The sequence below is a fragment of the Oncorhynchus nerka genome, linkage group LG10 (assembly GCF_034236695.1).
Source record: "Oncorhynchus nerka isolate Pitt River linkage group LG10, Oner_Uvic_2.0, whole genome shotgun sequence".
In the NCBI taxonomy this organism is placed as follows: Eukaryota; Metazoa; Chordata; class Actinopteri; order Salmoniformes; family Salmonidae; genus Oncorhynchus; species Oncorhynchus nerka.
In genome coordinates, this window is record NC_088405.1 from 36,239,195 (window position 1) to 36,257,927 (window position 18,733).

Sequence of the window (18,733 nt, forward strand, 5' to 3'; positions counted from 1 at the left end):
TTTATTTGTCAAGATGTTCTATTACAGTTTGTTTTGACTTCCTGTTTTACTCAATACCTACCCAAATCTTATCTTTGAGCTCATTAGAGTGTTAATCTTTAACGTAATTTATGACTCAGGGTTACAATCACGCTCTCTGCAGCAAAAAAACATGCAATCTCTTTCGCTGACCCTCCTTTTCCCTTGTGCGTCGCAGCAGAGAGCGTGCTCGTCAGAGGTCATGCACGTCTCTTTCCTGGGTTTTGAGTGACAAACAGGCAAATTCTCCCCTCCACTGGTATCGGAAGCACCGGAATCATACAAAAACAGAAATTCAAACCGATTCCTCTAGCAAACCACAAAATAATAGCATCTACTGTATGAGTGGCGACCTCTTTCTTCTTGTGTTACTTGAATACAGCATTCTTTCTCTAGAGCCATTATTTATTGGGGCAATTCACAAACATGCACATATCCACTCTATCTTCCGTTTCCTTTTCTTATTACCACACTCATCATCCCACTCACTGGCTGTGTCCCGGAATGAGTAGGCTGTCTGTCTCCTGTGGACTGAGGGAACTCTTGGCCATCCAGAGTCACATGGGGAGGGATCCCTCCTGGGAGAGGAAGAGAAGGTGAGGACGAAAGTGCAAATAGACAGAAGGAAGCAGAGCGAGTGAAATGAAAAGAGAGAAATACCACACGTTTAAATAAATAGTGAAGGCATTGATGACGTGACAGAAATGCAAATTCTCGAATGGATTAGTGACACTGTACCTGCTGCCATAACCAGACATCAGTTTCTTGTTTACAAACCTCTGTCTGCCCGGGGCCACACAGCATGGTCTGTCAGAGAGTAGTAGAAGTAACATTAGCACCACCATCATCATCTTTACACTCACTAGTCCGATAAACCAGACCTATAGCTCACTTTCCTCCTACTACACTAGTGAGCAACTTACTGTAACTTTCAATATTAGCAAGTCATGAGTTTGAATCAGTGGGGAGCTCAGTCTGGACTGGTTGTTGGTCGCTTTGAAAGGTTTCAATGAACGTAAAAGGTCAACAAATAGCTAAGTGATCATTCCAGGTATTCCAGGGTCACCTCCGTCTCAAACTGGGCCCTGAACATGCAGATGGGGTGTCAGCTGGCCAGGGAGGGACGCTGTTTTTCCACTCAGTATCTGAAGTGGAAGGGGGTCATCACATGCAAGGTGTTCTGAGGCTGTCTGAAGTCTAAACAGACAGAAAATGATAGCACATTGGCCAACAGGGTTCTCGTGTCGTGGGACACACTTGCACAGCAAAATATCCACAAACCAGATGTAAAACCGACGCAAAAGAAACTGAGGACCACAGCATCCGCTGAGTATTCCCTGCCGAGCACTAATGTTCACAAAAAAATGTTCTGTTTAATGCCGGACTAAATTCAATGACATGCGTCTCACTTTTGAATCACTGGCACCAACTGGGTCCTCAGGTTTTCACAGTAAAACCCTCTCAAAATGTCTGTAGTGTCATCCACACATTACCTGAAACCACAGAACCATGATTTCTTTCTCTCCCTCTCTCTCTCTCTCGTAGGGGGGTCAAGGGGATGTGAGGTGTGACAATGTGTGTAAGAAGAAGGCATGGTGGATGGTGGTACCTTAAACAGTCTGTCTTTGAATGAAGCCTCCTTCTCTCCAACACCAGCCCCACAGTGTTATCCAGTCTCTGGGGGGAGTGGGGGACCCGAGCTAGGAGCAGAAATGTCTGAGGACAAGATATGGACACGGGGGACATGGGGTGTGTGTGACACAAACCTAAAAAATCTGCATAGTTTTTATGGCACTATCACTTATGTTAAACAGTGGACTTGGTGAGAGAAGCTTGGAATAACTGTTGTTTCTCTCACCGGTGCCTTGTGGATATGCACAAGCTCCTGAGTGGTGCAGGGGTCTAAGGCACTGCATCTCATTGCAAGGGGTGTCACTACAGTCCCTGGTTTGAATCCCGGCTGTATCACATCCGGCTGTGATTGGGAGTCCCATAGGGTGGTGCACAATTGGCCCAGTGCTGTCTGGATTTGGCCGAAGTAGGCCGTCATTGTAAATAAGAATTTGTTCTTAACTGACTTGCCAAGTTAAATTTATGTTTTCCATTCTCTACCACCTTCAGACATATGTCCCCTTCCACCGAGTAGAGCTGCACAAAACAAGACAGGAAGAGGACATGACAGTGAAAAGCAATACCTTCAGACTAGAAAAAACACAGATACGTCATATCTTAGGCTTCACATCACATTCAAGTGCTCACTAAGCTATGAATGTGCTTCTACTGACCTCGAGTGGCTAGATTGTGTTCTTGAAAATGCAAGTGCAATCCTCTCTGCTTTGTAAATACACTGAGTACACAAAGCATTAGAAACACCTGCTCTTTCCATGACATAGACTGACCAGGTGAATCCAGGTGAAAGCTATGATCCCTTAATGATGTCACCTGTTAAATCCACTTCAATCAGTGTAGATGAAGGGGAGGAGACGGGTTAAAGAAGGATTTTTAAGCCTTGAAACAATTGAGACATGGATTGTGTATGTGTGCTATTCAGAGGGTGAATGGGAAAGACAAGTATCTTTCCTAACCCCCGTGCCTAACCTTCTCACATAAACTCAGTCAGAAGAACATCACCCAATCCTTTGCCACAGTATTTGGTCAATGTCATAGGTGAATGTTGGCCTTTTCTCCTACCTCCTCCCCTTCCTCTATGAGTTAATCATTGCTGGTGTTGGGACCTCCAACAAGCATGATGTTCAGCTTAGAGGAGAAAGAAAATATGAAAGCATGCACTTTGCTCACATTCATTACCTTTGTCAATCTTTGCCAACATAGCGTGAATGATTCATATTTGACTACTAAAGATAGTCAGGGGGTAAACAGAACTTATTTTATAGCTCAACATGATAATAACATGGTCCCATTTTAAAATAACAACAAATGCTTCATATAAATCTTATAGATGATTTGTGAAGCATCTATGCTTATGAACACTTCTTATGAACACTTCATATGAACACTTCTTATGAACACTTCTTATGAACACTTCATATGAAGACTTTATAAGTTATAGTGTGTTTAATCTAGTGACACCGGAGTGTGCAACTAAAACTGAAACTATAACGATGTCTATAAACGAAACTAGCCCAGGCTGCTACTCACGTGAGTTTGTTGCACACTGGTGGTAGAAAGGCCTTTTCATTCTCTGCAATCCATTTGTCCACGTTCACAAGAAGTGGTTTCCCACTCATTATTGCAAAGTGATGTGAAAATTGTAACTGAAAAAATAACTCTTTGTGTATCGAATCACTTAGTTCTGTGTGTTTTTTTGGGGGGGGGTTTCAGAGAGACTGAGAGTCCAAAATACAGAAGTGGGATAACTAGGTTAGGAGTCTGGTGTGATCGGTGAAAGGTTGCTTACATTCCCACAATAAGAAAACTAGTGACAGTGATGTGGGCGGTCATATAAAACCAAAGCGGAAACACTTGTCAGTAATGTGATGGAGAGTGAAGTGATGAGGGGACGAGGGCTGCACATGTTAATGAGTAGGAGGGAAGCAGGAATCACATTAAAATTAGCACTGCAGTCTCTGCAGTCTCATAGAATGTACATGGATAAGCAAAGAATATTATAAAAGGTACAATTAAATGAGTTGTATTTTTTTTTTTATGTTTTAAAAAAACATTTTAAATTGACTGTACTCTATGTTTGAACCTGTTTTATTGACTGAGTTCATCACCTTAAAATCCCCTTCTTTTACCACTTACCACTTTTCGCAACATCAGCAAGACAAAGGAGCTGATCGCGGACTACAGGAAACAGAGGGCCGAGTACGCCCCCATTCACATCGACGGGGCTTTAGTGGACCGGGTTGAAAGTTCCTCTGTGTCTACATCACTAAGGAATTAGCATGGTCCACACACACCAAAACAGTTGTGAAAAAGGCACGACAACGCCTCTTCACCCTCAGGAGGCAGAAAAGATTTGGCATGGGCCCTGAGATACTCGAAAAGTTCTACAGCTGCACCATTGAGAGCATCTTGACTGGCTGCATCACCGCTTGGTATGGAAAATGCTTGTCATCCAACCGCAAGTCGCTACAGAGGGTAGTGTGTACGGTCCAGTACATCACTGGAGCCAAGGTCCCTGCCATCCAGGACCTCTATACCAGGCGGTGTCAGAGGAAGGCCCTTATAATTGTCAAAGACTCCAGCCACCCATAGACTGTTCTCTCTGCTACTGCACGACATGCAGTACTGATGCCCCAAGTCTGGAACCCACAAGACTCTGAACAGCATCTTCCCCCAAGCCATAAGACTGCAAAATAGTTAAGCAAATAGCTACCAGGACTATCTGCATTGAACCCCTTTTGCACTGACTCTTTTGACTCCTCACATACGCTGCTGCTACTTCTCATTATCTATCCTGTTGCCTAGTCGCTTTACCCTTACCTACAGGGGGGAGTATTTAGTCAGCCACCAATTGTGCAAGTTCTCCCACTTAAAAAGATGAGAGAGGCCTGTAATTTTCATCTTAGGTACACTTCAACTATGACACACAAAATGAGAAAGAAAATCCAGAAAATCACATGGTAGGATTTTTAATGAATTTATTTGCAAATTATGGTGGAAAATAAGTATTGGTGGCTGACTAAATACTTGTTTGCCCCACTGTATATGTACATATCTACCTCAATTACCTTGTACCCCTGCACATCGACTCTGTACTGGTACCCTGTATATATAGCCAAGTTATCTTTACTCATTGTGTATTTATTTGTGGTATTCTTCTATTTTTCTCTCTGCATTGTTGTGAATGGCCCTTAAGTAAGCATTACACTGTTAGTATAAGCCTGTTGTTTTTGAAGCATGTGACAAATACAAGATCAAATGATTTGATCTAAAAAGGTGCATAGGACTTACTATTCTACTATCAGCTCTTACTGTCTGGGTCCAGATTGATGACACACAACCAGGGTGATGACATCAGAGGTCAGTGCTCTGTAAGATGAATAGGGCAACCCCCTCAGCCCACCCCCACTGTTAACTAAGAAATAAACAATATACCTGTATTCCTGTATTCTAAAGAAAACTGACTCACTGGCTGTGTCTACAAATGATCAGACTCCTGTAGACAGAGGGAATATTGGCTAGAATCAAAGAAGACCTCTCCTGAGGGAGGATGAAAGGGTGAGAGGTAGAAAGAGAGAAAAATGTGAGCAAAGTAGCATTAACAGCTAAGTAGCTGAAAAATGGTGATCAAATCAAATCAAAGTTTATTTGTCACGTGCGCTGAATACAACAGATCACCTTACAGTGAAATGCTTACTTACAGGCTCTAACCAATATTGGTAAAAAGGTAAGGTGAACAATATGTAGTTAAAGAAATAAAATAACAGTAAAAAGACAGGCTATATACAGTAGCTACGCTATAAAAGTAGCGAGTCTACATAGACACCGGTTAGTCAGTCTGATTGAGGTAGTATGTAGATATGGTTAAAGTGACTATGCATATATGATGAACAGAGAGTAGCAGTAGCGTAAAAGAGGGGTTGGCGGGTGGTGGGTGGGACACAATGCAGATCGGGTCATTCATGCGTGGGGAAGACATACCAGTTGCATATCCACAAATCAGTTTCTCTTCTCATCCCCTCAGTCTCTTGTGGCCAATAGAGAAGGGTCTGTCATGGGAAGAGCAGGGCAATATGACATCATCATCATCATCTTCACACTCTCTAATCAAGCCCCAGGTGGACTAAAGAGCAGTTTCTCACATTTTCCTTTCCCATCAATGTGTTAAGGATCGGCCCCCTTTTTCCAATTTTGGCCTAAAATGACATACCCGAATCTAACAGCCTGTAGCTCAGGCCCTGAAGTAAGGATATGCATTTTCTTGGTACCATTTGAACGGAAACTCTTTGAAGTTTGTGGAAATGTGAAAGGAATGTAGGAGAATATGACACATTAGATCTGGTAAAAGATAATACAAAGAAAAAAAACTGGTTTTGTATTTTGTTGTACCATCATCTTTCAAATGCAAGAGAAAGGCCATAATGTATTATTCCAGCCCGGATGCAATTTAGACATTGGCCACTAGATGGCAACCTTGTGCGCGCAAAGTTTTAGACTGATCCAATGAACCATTGAATTTCTATTCACAATGATGTATCAAGACTGCCCAAATGTGCCTAATATGTTTATTAATAACTTTTCATGTTCAAAACTGTGCACTCTCCTCAAACAATAGCATGGTATTCTTTCACTGTATTAGCTACTGTAAATTGGACAGTGCAGTTAGAATAACAATAATTTAATCTTTCTGACAATATCAGATACTTCTATGTTCTGGGAAATGTTCTTGTTACTTACAACCTCATGCTAATCGCATTAGCCTATGTTAGCTCAACTGTCCCACCAATCCTGAAGAAGTTAATGAGCTCCATCTCTCCACACTACATCCCCTCTCTGTCGATATCCTGGAGCTTGGCAGGAGCCACAGTCTGCTGGGAGCTCAGTCTAGACATACATTTGTGAAATCAGATTAGTTCTTGCTAATCTGCCTCCTTGGCGATGAAGGTCATGTGACAGATTTATCTCCCAAGCATATGTTAAAGAAGGCTGCTACATATGCTACATTTCCATCCCTCTCTCCCTCCATCTATCCATCCATCCAGATACAAGACAGATGATTGCTTAAATTAGTGGATAGATGATAATGATCTGAATTCATGTTGTCAAGTATGGTTGTTGACATGTTGAATTGTGATCCTCCAATAAACTATCCCTACCATACATGTCTAGACTAACAGTGTTTTTCATTCAGTTTACAATGTTTTAACATAACCATACTACAATAAAACAATGGACTCTTTTTCGAAAATAGATTATTATACACAAGCAAAACCGCATCATGTTATAGAGGGTAGCCTGAAGAGAAAGAACACGTTTAGTCAACATAGCTTCGGGAAGTAGTTTGGGGGTGGGGGTGCTGCAGGATGAACACAGGACTAGTGCACTACTTTTGTGAAAAAAGGTTAACTAAATGTATTTGAGTGTTTACCAGCATGTGTAACTTCAGTCTGATAATTATCTGTGCAAAACAGTTAATACTTGTGGAATATATAAATACTTGCTTGATATTTATTTTCCAGTTTCTTGAAATACTTTGCAAATGCAACTTATTTCTATCAGTCGTTTTACAATTTAGTAGACACCCTTATCCAAAGCAATTTACAGTAGTGAGGGCATGCATTTCCTACTGGTCCCCCATGGGAATTGAACCCACAAGACTAGAGTTAAAAGCATCATTCTCTACTACCAACTGATGCAAATCATCACATCACAAACCAGTTGATGTGTCAATGTAGTCAATCAATTACTGTATTGTGCATTGTCTTTATGGTGATCGAAAGTCCACAGGGACAGGGCAACAACTCTTACAATTCCAACGGTTGAATCCTGCAAGATATTGTTTTATACACCTACCTTTTTTTTGCCAAACCAGCAATGCTGACATTGTTCCTTAATTTAAGGTTAGGGCTAGAATTAAGGTTAGCCGTGTTGTTAAGTTAGGGTTACGGTTAGGAACATAAACTGTAGAACTATGTGGGGTTTAGCCATAACTTTGTGGCTGTGGTAACTAGTTAGGACCCTGTAGCAGCCACGATTTCACAGAAATTAGCAACTTGTTATGAAATTAATATTCATACTACAACCACACAATATTATATCACTTTCCAGATTAGCTGTGAAATACACACGGCCAATATAGGAAAATACAATTTAGTCACAATAGACTCGACAACGGATAGCTCTCTATCCATCCAATGAGCAGTTCAGGCGAACTAACATTAGCAAGCTAGTTAGCTATGTTCAAACAACGCAAACGAGTGATTCGGCAAATCAGTAATTTATTAAAGCTTAGTCGGGTCTTGATCGGTTTCTATGAGTGTTGCTGTATGGTTCTGGTTGTGTTGTAACACATAACAGACAATATAATTACCGATAAATAAATCCTTTAAAAAAAAGAGGATAGCATCCGGTTTACACTGTTCATAATCTCTATTGCTGAGCCGTAGAAGTGGAGCTCCAGTGGCGCAATCGGTTAGCGCGCGGTACTTATATGACAGTACATTGTAGAGCTATGCCGAGGTTGTGAGTTCGAGCCTCACCTGGAGCAGTATTTTTACTGCCGTTGAACTTGAGATAATATTGAATACGTGAACCAGCCGCTCAGTACCTACCTAAACTGTCAGTGAGTGTCAATTAAGCAGTGTAGACCAAGACAATATCAGGTAGGGACTTTCTTCTCTAACATATTTTTTTGCCTAGTACAAATATAAAAATGTAGGTAGAGTTAGCCTAGATATTACTTGTTAGATATTGCTGCACTGTGGGAACTAGAAGCACATGCATTTCGCTACCCTCGCAGTAACATCTGCAAACCACGTGTATGTGTGACCCATACAATTTGATTTGATTCGATTTAATCACGATTTGTCATGTCTTAGCTACATGCTATTTCTTAGCTACATGTTATCATTAACATATATTCCTGCTGTTTTATGAAGACATACAACAAAATAGCTATCATCCACACTCCTATCCCGGGGGCCAGTCGTGTATAGCTATAACGGACATTTTGGTGACCTTACTTGACTTTTTCTGCGGCTTTTGAGACACGGTTCGATCCCACCTTGGGACACTACTTGATTGAGTATATAAAACACAAAACAATCATACTATTGATCTCTCTATTATTATTCTAATATGTATTCATTATAGAATTGTCAGTATTTATGATAAACCTTTAAACTGCACTCTTCCTCCCTGGCTCTCTATTTTTCAGCTCCAGATGACAAACCTACACTGTCCAAGGGTTGCAGGTCTGCCAACTTCCTTCTCACACATTGTATTCAGAGAAATATCCAATAAACCAAAGACATTGCTTTAAGAACAATCCAACATTTATTTTTGATACTGTCTCAAAGCTAACTAAAAAGCAGCATTCCCCAAGTGAGGATGGCTTTCACTTCAGCAGTAATAAATTCATGAACTTCTTTGAGGAAAAGATAATGATTATTAGAAAGCAAATTACTGTCTCCTCTTTAAATCTGCATATTCCTTCAAAGCTCAGTTGTCCTGAGTCTGCACAACTCTGCCAGGACCTAGGATCAAGAGAGACACTCAAGTGTTTTAGTACTGTATCTCTTGACACAATGATGAAAATAATAATGGCCTCTAAACCTTCAAGCTGCATACTGGACCCTATTCCAACTAAACTACTGAAAGAGCTGCTTCCTGTGCTTGGCCCTCCTATGTTGAACATAATAAACGGCTCTCTATCCACCGGATGTGTACCAAACTCACTAAAAGTGGCAGTAATAAAGCCTCTTGAAAAAGCCAAACCTTGACCCATAAAATATAAAAAACTATCGGCCTATATCGAATCTTCCATTCCTCTCAAAAATGTTAGAAAAAGCTGTTGCGCAGCAACTCACTGCTTTCCTGACGACAAACAATGTATTCGAAATGCTTCAGTCTGGTTTCAGACCCCATCATAGCACTGAGATTGCACTTGTGAAGGTGTTAAATGGCTCTGCATCTGTCCTCGTGCTTCTAGACCTTAGTGCTGCTTTTGATACCATTGATCACCACATTCTTTTGGAGAGATTGGAAACCCAAATTGGTCTACACGGACAAGTTCTGGCCACAAAGTGAAGCCCCCAAATGGCCCTCGCTAGAAGCCTGTGTTACAGACATAAGGAAGTGGTGGCTGCAAACCTTCTACCTCTAAACTCGGACAAAACAGAGATGCTTGTTCTAGGTCCCAAGAAACAAAGAGATCTTCTGTTGAATCTGACAATTAATCTTGATGGTTGTACAGTCGTCTCAAATAAAACTGTGAAGGACCTCGGCGTTACTCTGGACCCTGATCTCTCTTTTGACTAACATATCAAGACTGTTTCAAGCACAGCTTTTTTCCATCTACGTAACATTGCAAAAATCAGAAACTTTCTGTCCAAAAATTATTCCATTCTTTTGTTACTTCTAGGTTAAACTACTGCAATGCTCTACTTTCCAGCTACCCGGATAAAGCACTAAATAAACTTCAGTTAGTGCTAAATACAGCTGCTAGAATCCTGACTAGAACCAAAAGATGTGATCATACACTGGCTTCCTGTTAAGGCAAGGGTTGATTTCAAGGTTTTACTGCTAACCTGCAAAGCATTAAATGGGCTTGCACCTACCTATCTTTCTGATTTGGTCCTGCCATACATACCTACACGTACGCTACGGTCACAAGACGCGGGCCTCCTAATTGTCCCTAGAATTTCTAAGCAAACAGCTGGAGGCAGGGCTTTCTCCTATATAGCTCCATTTTTATGGAATGGTCTGCCCACCCATGTGAGAGACGCAGACTCGTCTCAACCTTTAAGTCTTTACTGAAGACTCATCTCTTCAGTGGGTCATATGATTGAGTATAGTCTGGCCCAGGAGTGTGAAGGTGAACGGAAAGGCTCTGGAGCAACGAACCACCCTTGCTGTCTGCCTGGCCGGTTCCCCTCTTTCCCCTGGGATTCTCTGCCTCTAACCCTATTACAGGGGCTGAGTCACTGGCTTACTGGTGCTCTTTCATGCCGTTCCTAGGAGGGGTGCGTCACTTGAGTGGGTTGAGTCACTGACGTGATCTTCCTGTCTGGGTTGGCGCCACCCCCTTGGGTTGTGCCGTGGCGGAGATCTTTGTGGGCTGTACTCGGCCTTGTCTCAGGATGGTAAGTTGGTGGTTGAAGATATCCCTCTAGTGGTGTGGGGGCTGTGCTTTGGCAAAGTGGGTGGGGTTATATCCTTCCTGTTTGGCCCTGTCCGGGGGTATCATCGGATGGGGCCAGTGTCTCCTGTCTAAGCCTCCAGTATTTATGCTGCAGTAGTTTGTGTCGGGGGGCTAGGGTCAGTTTCTTATATCTGGAGTACTTCTCCTGTCTCATCCGGTGTCCTGTGTGAATTTAAGTATGCTCTCTCTAATTCTCTTTCGGAGGACCTGAGCCCTAGGACCATGTCTCAGGACTACCTGGCATGATGACTTCTTGCTGTCCCCAGTCCACCTGGCCGTGCTGCTGCTCCAGTTTCAACTGTTCTGCCTGCGGCTATGGAATCCTGACCTGTTCACCGGACGTGCTACCTGTCCCAGACCTGCTGTTTTCAACTCTTTAGAGACAGCAGGAGTGGTAGAGATACTCTTAATGATCGGCTATGAAAAGCCAACTGACATTTACTCCTGAGGTGCTGACTTTCTGCACCCTCGACAACTACTGTGATTATTATTATTTGACCATGCTGGTCATTTATGAACATTTGAACATCTTGGCCATGTTCTGTTATAATCTCTACCCGGCACAGCCAGAAGAGGACTGGCCACCCCTCATAGCCTGGTTCCTCTCTAGGTTTCTTCCTAGGTTTTGGCCTTTCTAGGGAGTTTTTCCTAGCCACCGTGCTTCTACACCTGCATTGCTTGCTGTTTGGGGTTTTAGGCTGAGTTTCTGTACAGCACTTTGAGATATCAGCTGATATATAAATACATTTGATTTAACTGAATGTAGTTTATTGCAGATATTTTCCTCAAATAAAATGTAGCATACATAAAATAAACAAGTTATTACAATTGATTTACATTGGGTCTAATGTGTGTGTGAGAGGGAGACATGTTTTTCAACTCAGAAAAAAGCACACAGAATTCCCCAAACTGTAAACATTAAGCCATAGCCTTTACAAATTTATCAATCACACTTTGATTTGATAGATATTTAGAGTAATTATGTAGATATTGACAATGGTTATGAAGGAGTAGATCTATCCAATCCTAAAATAAAATGGACCAAACATTAAATGAACAAGTAATTACAACTCATTTACATTGTGTATAATGTATTTGAGTGCATGTTTTATTTTTCCTTGTCAGCCACCCATCTCTGCTTTGTCAGTCTTGCTAGGCCCTGTGTATGCACTTCTGGGTGAGGCTGTCAGGCAGTGGAGGAGTACATGGCAGATCTGAAAGAGAGATGCACAAAGTGACAGTAAGTATACAGCTCAACAACATGTCTGTGTGTACATCTGTTGGTGTGGGTGAGCATATGCAATATAATTCTGAATAACCTGTATTCATCTGGGTATCGTAAAAATAGTTTCTTCCTTAACGGCCAGTGTAGTAGGACCTGGTGCAGCTGGTAAATTAAGCAGAGGACTGCTGTGACTGCAGATGAACTGCTGGGGGTGGCAGATCTAAAAGAGACAGGCACAATTTTCTTCACTGAAAATACAGTGCCTTGCAAAAGTATTCATCCCCCTTGGCGTTTTTTCTATTTTGTTGCATTACAACCTGTAATTTCAATGGACTTTATTTGGATTTCATGTGATGGACATACACATAATAGTCCAAATTGGTAAAGTGAAATGAAAAAAATAACTTGTTTAAAAATATATATTTTTTTAAATGGTAAAGTGGCACATGCATATGTATTCACCCCCTTTGCTATGAAGCCCCTAAATAAGATCTGGTGCAACCAATTACCTTCAGAAGTCATATAATTAGTTAGATTGCACACAGGTGGACTTTATTTAAGTGGCACATGATCTCAGTATATACAGTGGGGCAAAAAAGTATTTAGTCAGCCACCAATTGTGCAAGTTCTCCCACTTAAAAAGATGAGAGGCCTGTAATTTTCATCATAGGTACACTTCAACTATGACAGACAAAATGAGGAAAAAAAATCCAGAAAATCACATTGTAGGATTTTTAATGAATTTATTTGTAAATTATGGTGGAAAATAAGTATTTGGTCAATAACAAAAGTTTATCTCAATACTTTGTCATTGCCAACAATATACAGTATATAACAGTATATAACAGAGGTCAAACGTTTTCTGTAAGTCTTCAGAAGGTTTTCACACACTGTTGCTGGTATTTTGGCCCATTCCTCCATGCAGATCTCCTCTAGAGCAGTGATGTTTTGGGGCTGTTACTGGGCAACACGGACTTTCAACTCCCTCCAAAGATTTTCTATGGGGTTGAGATCTGGAGACTGGCTAGGCCACTCCAGGACCTTGAAATGCTTCTTACGAAGCCACTCCTTCGTTGCCCGGGCGGTGTGTTTGGGATCATTGTCATGCTGAAAGACCCAGCCACATTTCATCTTCAATGCCCTTGCTGATGGAAGGAGGTTTTCACTCAAAATCTCACGATATATGGCCCCATTCATTCTTTCCTTTACACGGATCAGTCGTCCTGGTCCCTTTGCAGAAAAACAGCCCCAAAGCATGATGTTTCCACCCCCATGCTTCACAGTAGGTATGGTGTTCTTTGGATGCAACTCAGCATTCTTTGTCCTCCAAACACGACGAGTTGAGTTTTTACCAAAAAGTTATATTTTTAGTTTCATCTGACCATATGACATTCTCCCAATCTTCTTCTGGATCATCCAAATGCTCTCTAGCAAACTTCAGACGGGCCTGGACATGTACTGGTTTAAGCAGGGGGACACGTCTGGCACTGCAGGATTTGAGTCACTGGCGGCGTAGTGTGTTACTGATGGTAGGCTTTGTTACTTTGGTCCCAGCTCTCTGCAGGTCATTCACTAGGTCCCCCCGTGTGGTTGTGGGATTTTTGCTCACCGTTCTTGTGATCATTTTGACCCCACAGGGTGAGATCTTGTGTGGAGCCCCAGATCGAGGGAGATTATCAGCGGTCTTGTATGTCTTCCATTTCCTAATAATTGCTCCCACAGTTGATTTCTTCAAACCAAGCTGCTTACCTATTGCAGATTCAGTCTTCCTAGCCTGGTGCAGGTCTACAATTTTGTTTCTGGTGTCCTTTGACAGCTCTTTGGTCTTGGCCATAGTGGAGTTTGGAGTGTGACTGTTTGAGGTTGTGGACAGGTGTCTTTTATACTGATAACAAGTTCAAACAGGTGCCATTAATACAGGTAACGAGTGGAGGACAGAGGTGCCTCTTAAAGAAGAAGTTACAGGTCTGTGAGTGCCAGAAATCTTGCTTGTTTGTAGGTGACCAAATACTTATTTTCCACCATAATTTGCAAATAAATTCATTAAAAATCCTACAATGTGATTTTCTGGATTTTTTTTTTCATTTTGTCTGTCATAGTTGAAGTGTACCTATGATGAAAATTACAGGCCTCTCATCTTTTTAAGTGGGAGAACTTGCACAATTGGTGGCTGACTAAATACTTTTTTTGCCCCACTGTATATACACACACCTGTTCCGAAAGGCCCCAGAGTCTGCAACACCACTAAGCAAGGGGCACCATGAAGACCAAGGAGCTCTCCAAACAGGTCAGGGACAAAGTTGTGGAGAAGTACAGATCAGGGTTGGGTTATAAATAAATACCTGAAACTTTGAACATCCCACGGAGCACCATTAAATCCATTACAATTTTTTTTTAAAGACTATGGCACCAACACAAACCTGCCAAGAGAGGGTCGCCCACCAAAACTCACGGACCAGGAAAGGAGGGCATTAATCAGAGAGGCAATAAAGAGACCAAAGATAACCCCGAAGGAGCTGCAAAGCTCCACAGTGGAGATTGGAGTATCTGTCCATAGGACCACTTTAAGCCGTACACTTCACAGAGCTGGGTTTTATGGAAGAGTGGCCAGAAAAAAGCCATTGCTTAAAGAAAAAAAATATGCAAACACGTTTGGTGTTCACCAAAAGGCATATGGGAGACTCCCCAAACATATGGAAGAAGATACTCTGGTCAGATGAGACTAAAATTGAGATTTTTGGCCATCAAGGAAAATGCTATGTCTGGCGCAAACCCAACCCCTCTCATTACCCCGAGAACACCATCCCCATAGAGAAGCATGGTGGTGGCAGCATCATGCTGTGGGGATTTTTTTCAATTTATTTTTTAAATCGGCAGGGACTGAGAAACTGGTCAGAATTGAAAGAATGATGGATGGTGCTGAATACAGGGAAATTCTTGGGGGAAACCTGTTTCAGTCTTCCAGAGATTTGAGACTGGGACGGAGGTTAACCTTCCAGCAGGACTATGACCCTAAGCATGCTGCTAAAGCAACACTCAAGTGGTTTAAGGGGAAACATTTAAATGTCTTGGAATGTCCTATTCAAAGCCCAGACCTCAATCCAATTGAGAATCTGTGGTATGACTTAAAGATTGCTGTACACCAGCGGAACCCATCCAACTTGATGGAGCAGTTTTGCCTTGAAGAATAGGCAACAATCCTAGTGGTTAGATGTGGCAAGCTTATAGAGACATACCTCAAGAGAATTGCAGTTGTCATTGCTACAAAAGGTGGCTCTACAAAGTGTTCACTTTGCGGGGGTGAATAGCTATGCACGCTCAAGTTCTGTATTTGTGTTATTTGTTGTTTGTTACACAATAAAAAATATTTTGCATGTTGTGTAAATCAAATGATCAACCCCCCCCCCAAAAAAATATATATTTTAACTCCAGTTTGTAAGGCAACAAAAGAGGAAAAATGCCAAGGGGGGTGAATACTTTCGTAAGCCACTGTAATCATGCACTCATTAAATCTATTTAGTTGTAAGGCCTAGATTCAAATCAGATCAAGTGTTAACCGGCGATAGCCGACACAGTGTCTGAGGTGTAACTGCGTTGGATCTATCAAATCAGTAAGCAGCAGCTCTTGATCATTGTCACAAAACTACACCCCTCCTACTCTCTTTAAAAGTTCAGAACCAGAAAGTGTAGGTTATATAGAAATAACGACGCTCAAATTCTAAATCATTAAACTAAATAATGAGGATTTCTGTCAGCCTAGTCGAGATGTAGATTACATCTCAAATTGCAATGTTCTAACTTGTAAACAGGGCTGCATGAGATTTCTGTTAATGCGACTCAGTGAAGCCAATGGCAATGTCCGCTTTAGGTATAATGCCAGGAGACGCTTGTGAATTTGACAGTTCTAACACAGTTCCACATCAGACGTCTCCAAAACAACCGCTATGTGGATGTCGGCTAATTCGGATCTGATTGAATAGACCCCCAAGTGAGGGACAGTGTGCATGGGTGTATACATGTACCTGATAATTACCTGTATCACCTGTCGTGGCCGGTGTAGCAGATGCAGGGGCAGACGACTGCAGCTGTGAAGACTGTGGTTGAGCTAATAGGGGTGTCAGATCTCAAAGAGGAACCATTTTTTCAGTTAAAATTATACAACAAAACAGAGTGAGTTAATATATATATATATGTGTATTTGATAATTACCTGCACCACATCACACTGCTTCAGGTCTACAAGCCTCTGGAAGTTCCAGCGTGCCACTCCAGGCCTGGCCCAGCTTGGTGGAAAGAGGGTTACCTGTCACCCACTCCAGGCCTAGCTTGGTGGAAAGACGGATTACAAGTCACCCACTCCAGGCCTGGCCCAGCTTGGTGGAAAGACATGGGCACAATATAATTTTAATGACTACACACTAACCTAAACAGAACAGACTATGGGAGGTGCACAATAGTACACAGAGCCATGACTACATGGAACTCTATTCCACATCAAGTAACTCATGCAAGCAGCAAAATTAGATTTAAAAATAGGTGGAACAAAAAAACACCTTATGGAACAGCGGGGACTGTGAAGAGACCCATGCATACACACGATACCATACGCACTGTACACACACGTACACAAGGATTTTGTGTTGTAGATATCTGGTAGTAGAGTAGTGGCCTGAGGGCACACACTTAATGTATTGTAATGTTTTTCAAATTGTATAACTGCCTTAATTTTGCTGGACCCGAAGAAGAGTAACCGCTGTCTTGGCAGCAGCTAATGGGGACCCATAATAAATACAATACAACAAATTAAGTTTGTGTGTGTGTGTGTCTGGCAACCCACGCAGCAGACTTAATTTTCCCTACCGCTCATTGTACTTGCCCATGCAATCTGATGTGTGTGTGTGTGTATGTTCTGTGTTATTATGACTTAGAAAGTATCAACCTGACTACATCCTTGTCGTAGGCCAATCAGTGATTAGCTTGGGAGAAATGACTATCAACCGTGTACAGTAAAAAGGATCTGGATTGACAAGTAGGCTAAATCATGTGAAGTTACAAACCTCTAGGGCTTAGTCTACACTCAATTTAAATAAAGGATGCAGGACATGAGCTCTAGGACCATGGCCTCAGGACTATCTGGCCTGACGACTCCTGGCTTGTCCCTGTCTCCAGTCCACCTGGTCGTGCTGCTCATCCAGTCTCTGCTGTTTCTGTCTGCAGCTATGGAACCCTGACCTGCTCAAGGCTCATCGGAGTTTAGGCTGGGTATCTGTATAAGCACGTTGTGACTACTGCTGATGTAAAATGGGGTTTAATAAAAATACATTTAATAGATTGCTTGTATATGCTTCTATTCATATCAGTAACTCTAAATATAAATGTGACATTGAGTTGTCTTATATTTCCTCAAAACGGAAGTTGTACCTTAAGCTAGCACTTTTTCCTGGTCTTTCCTGCTGGGGACAGGGGGCTTCAGGTTTGGGAATGGAGGGCCTAGAGAATTGGAATATTAACAATAATTAGTGTCCACATGTATGAATGAACTTCAACATGGGTTCGCTGTGTATCTGAACTGATTGAGAATTGCTGATCATATACTGTATATGTCTATTTTCTTTAGAAAATCTGCCACCAAACCAAACAATTCTATCCAGCTAGAGTGTACACAACCATTATGTTTTTATTTTTGACCTGGTAAAATAGGCTAACAACGACGCTAGCACACTACACCCCATATCAACCAACTAGTTGTAACAAGGCTATATTATACTGTAACGTTGCTGTAGCCAACTACATTACATTATTATCCACCTAGCTAGCTAGTGATAGCTTAGCTAGCTCCAAGGAAACAACCAACGAATTACATCAGGCTTTTTAACAATATATCCATATATCTAGCTTGTATGATTGCATGTAAAAGAACTTTACAGATGATTACAAAGCTTGAAAGCAAAGTTGACTTACCAGTATGCTGCTCTCTCGGGAACTAGAGTGAGTCATCCAGATATGAGGTTAGCTAGCGCCGTTAGCATTAGCTAGCTAGCAGCGCCAGCATATTAGGTATGAAAGTATCTATCCAGCAACAATGTCGAGGTCAAAAACGAAATAAACTATGTTAAGCCATGCTGACTTCTTAAGATAAATAATCATTATGCTGAACGTACATGTATGTGACTAACTAGCTAACTTTAGCTTGCCAGCTCAGTGACCGGTGATCCACCTACTCCTGTTTACAGAGTTACCAGTTACCTTGTAGCACACCTCAATGTGTAGGACTAGCAATTTTCTAGTTATTCTGTTTGTGTGACACTATTTGGTGGAAGGACTTTGCTAAGGCTTAATATAGAGTGCAAATATATTATTCGTTTTTAGCTGTAAATGTAAGAAGTGTGTTTCTGACCCGCACAGTATTTCATCAACTGAGCTGAAGTTGTTCCCTCTCATTATCTATAAATAGGAGGCAGCATGAAGGAATTTCTACACAAATCTATTGGGCTGTAATAAGACTTGCTGTTTAACTTCACTAAAGGGGATGGTATTTGATAATTAACTGCATTTGAACTGGAACAAGGTGAGAGTGACTGTAGTTGAGGTAATTTACCAGTATTACATTAGAATGGTGTATTTAGTATACTTCTCTGGCCAGCCTGCAATGTACTGTAT

General features: G+C 41.6%; 1 long non-coding RNA gene and 1 other non-coding gene across 3 annotated transcripts; one reads left to right on the forward strand and one right to left on the reverse strand.

Moving 5' to 3' along the window:
* The first annotated feature begins 8,100 nt into the window (after window positions 1–8,100).
* trnai-uau (transfer RNA isoleucine (anticodon UAU)) lies at window positions 8,101–8,194 on the forward strand. The gene is made up of 2 exons: window positions 8,101–8,138; window positions 8,159–8,194. It is a non-coding gene; the product is annotated as a tRNA-Ile (tRNA).
* A 3,401-nt stretch (window positions 8,195–11,595) lies between these two features.
* On the reverse strand, window positions 11,596–18,515 carry LOC115135243 (uncharacterized). 2 transcript variants are annotated; one of them, XR_003864476.2, is made up of 6 exons: window positions 18,035–18,515; window positions 17,495–17,563; window positions 16,284–16,446; window positions 16,108–16,197; window positions 12,169–12,294; window positions 11,596–12,063 (listed from the first exon to the last, which is right to left on the reverse strand). It is a non-coding gene; the product is annotated as an uncharacterized LOC115135243 (long non-coding RNA). The 2 variants fall into 2 exon arrangements; XR_003864475.2 differs by having other exon boundaries at window positions 16,284–16,394; window positions 18,035–18,510.
* Window positions 18,516–18,733: the final 218 nt, after the last annotated feature.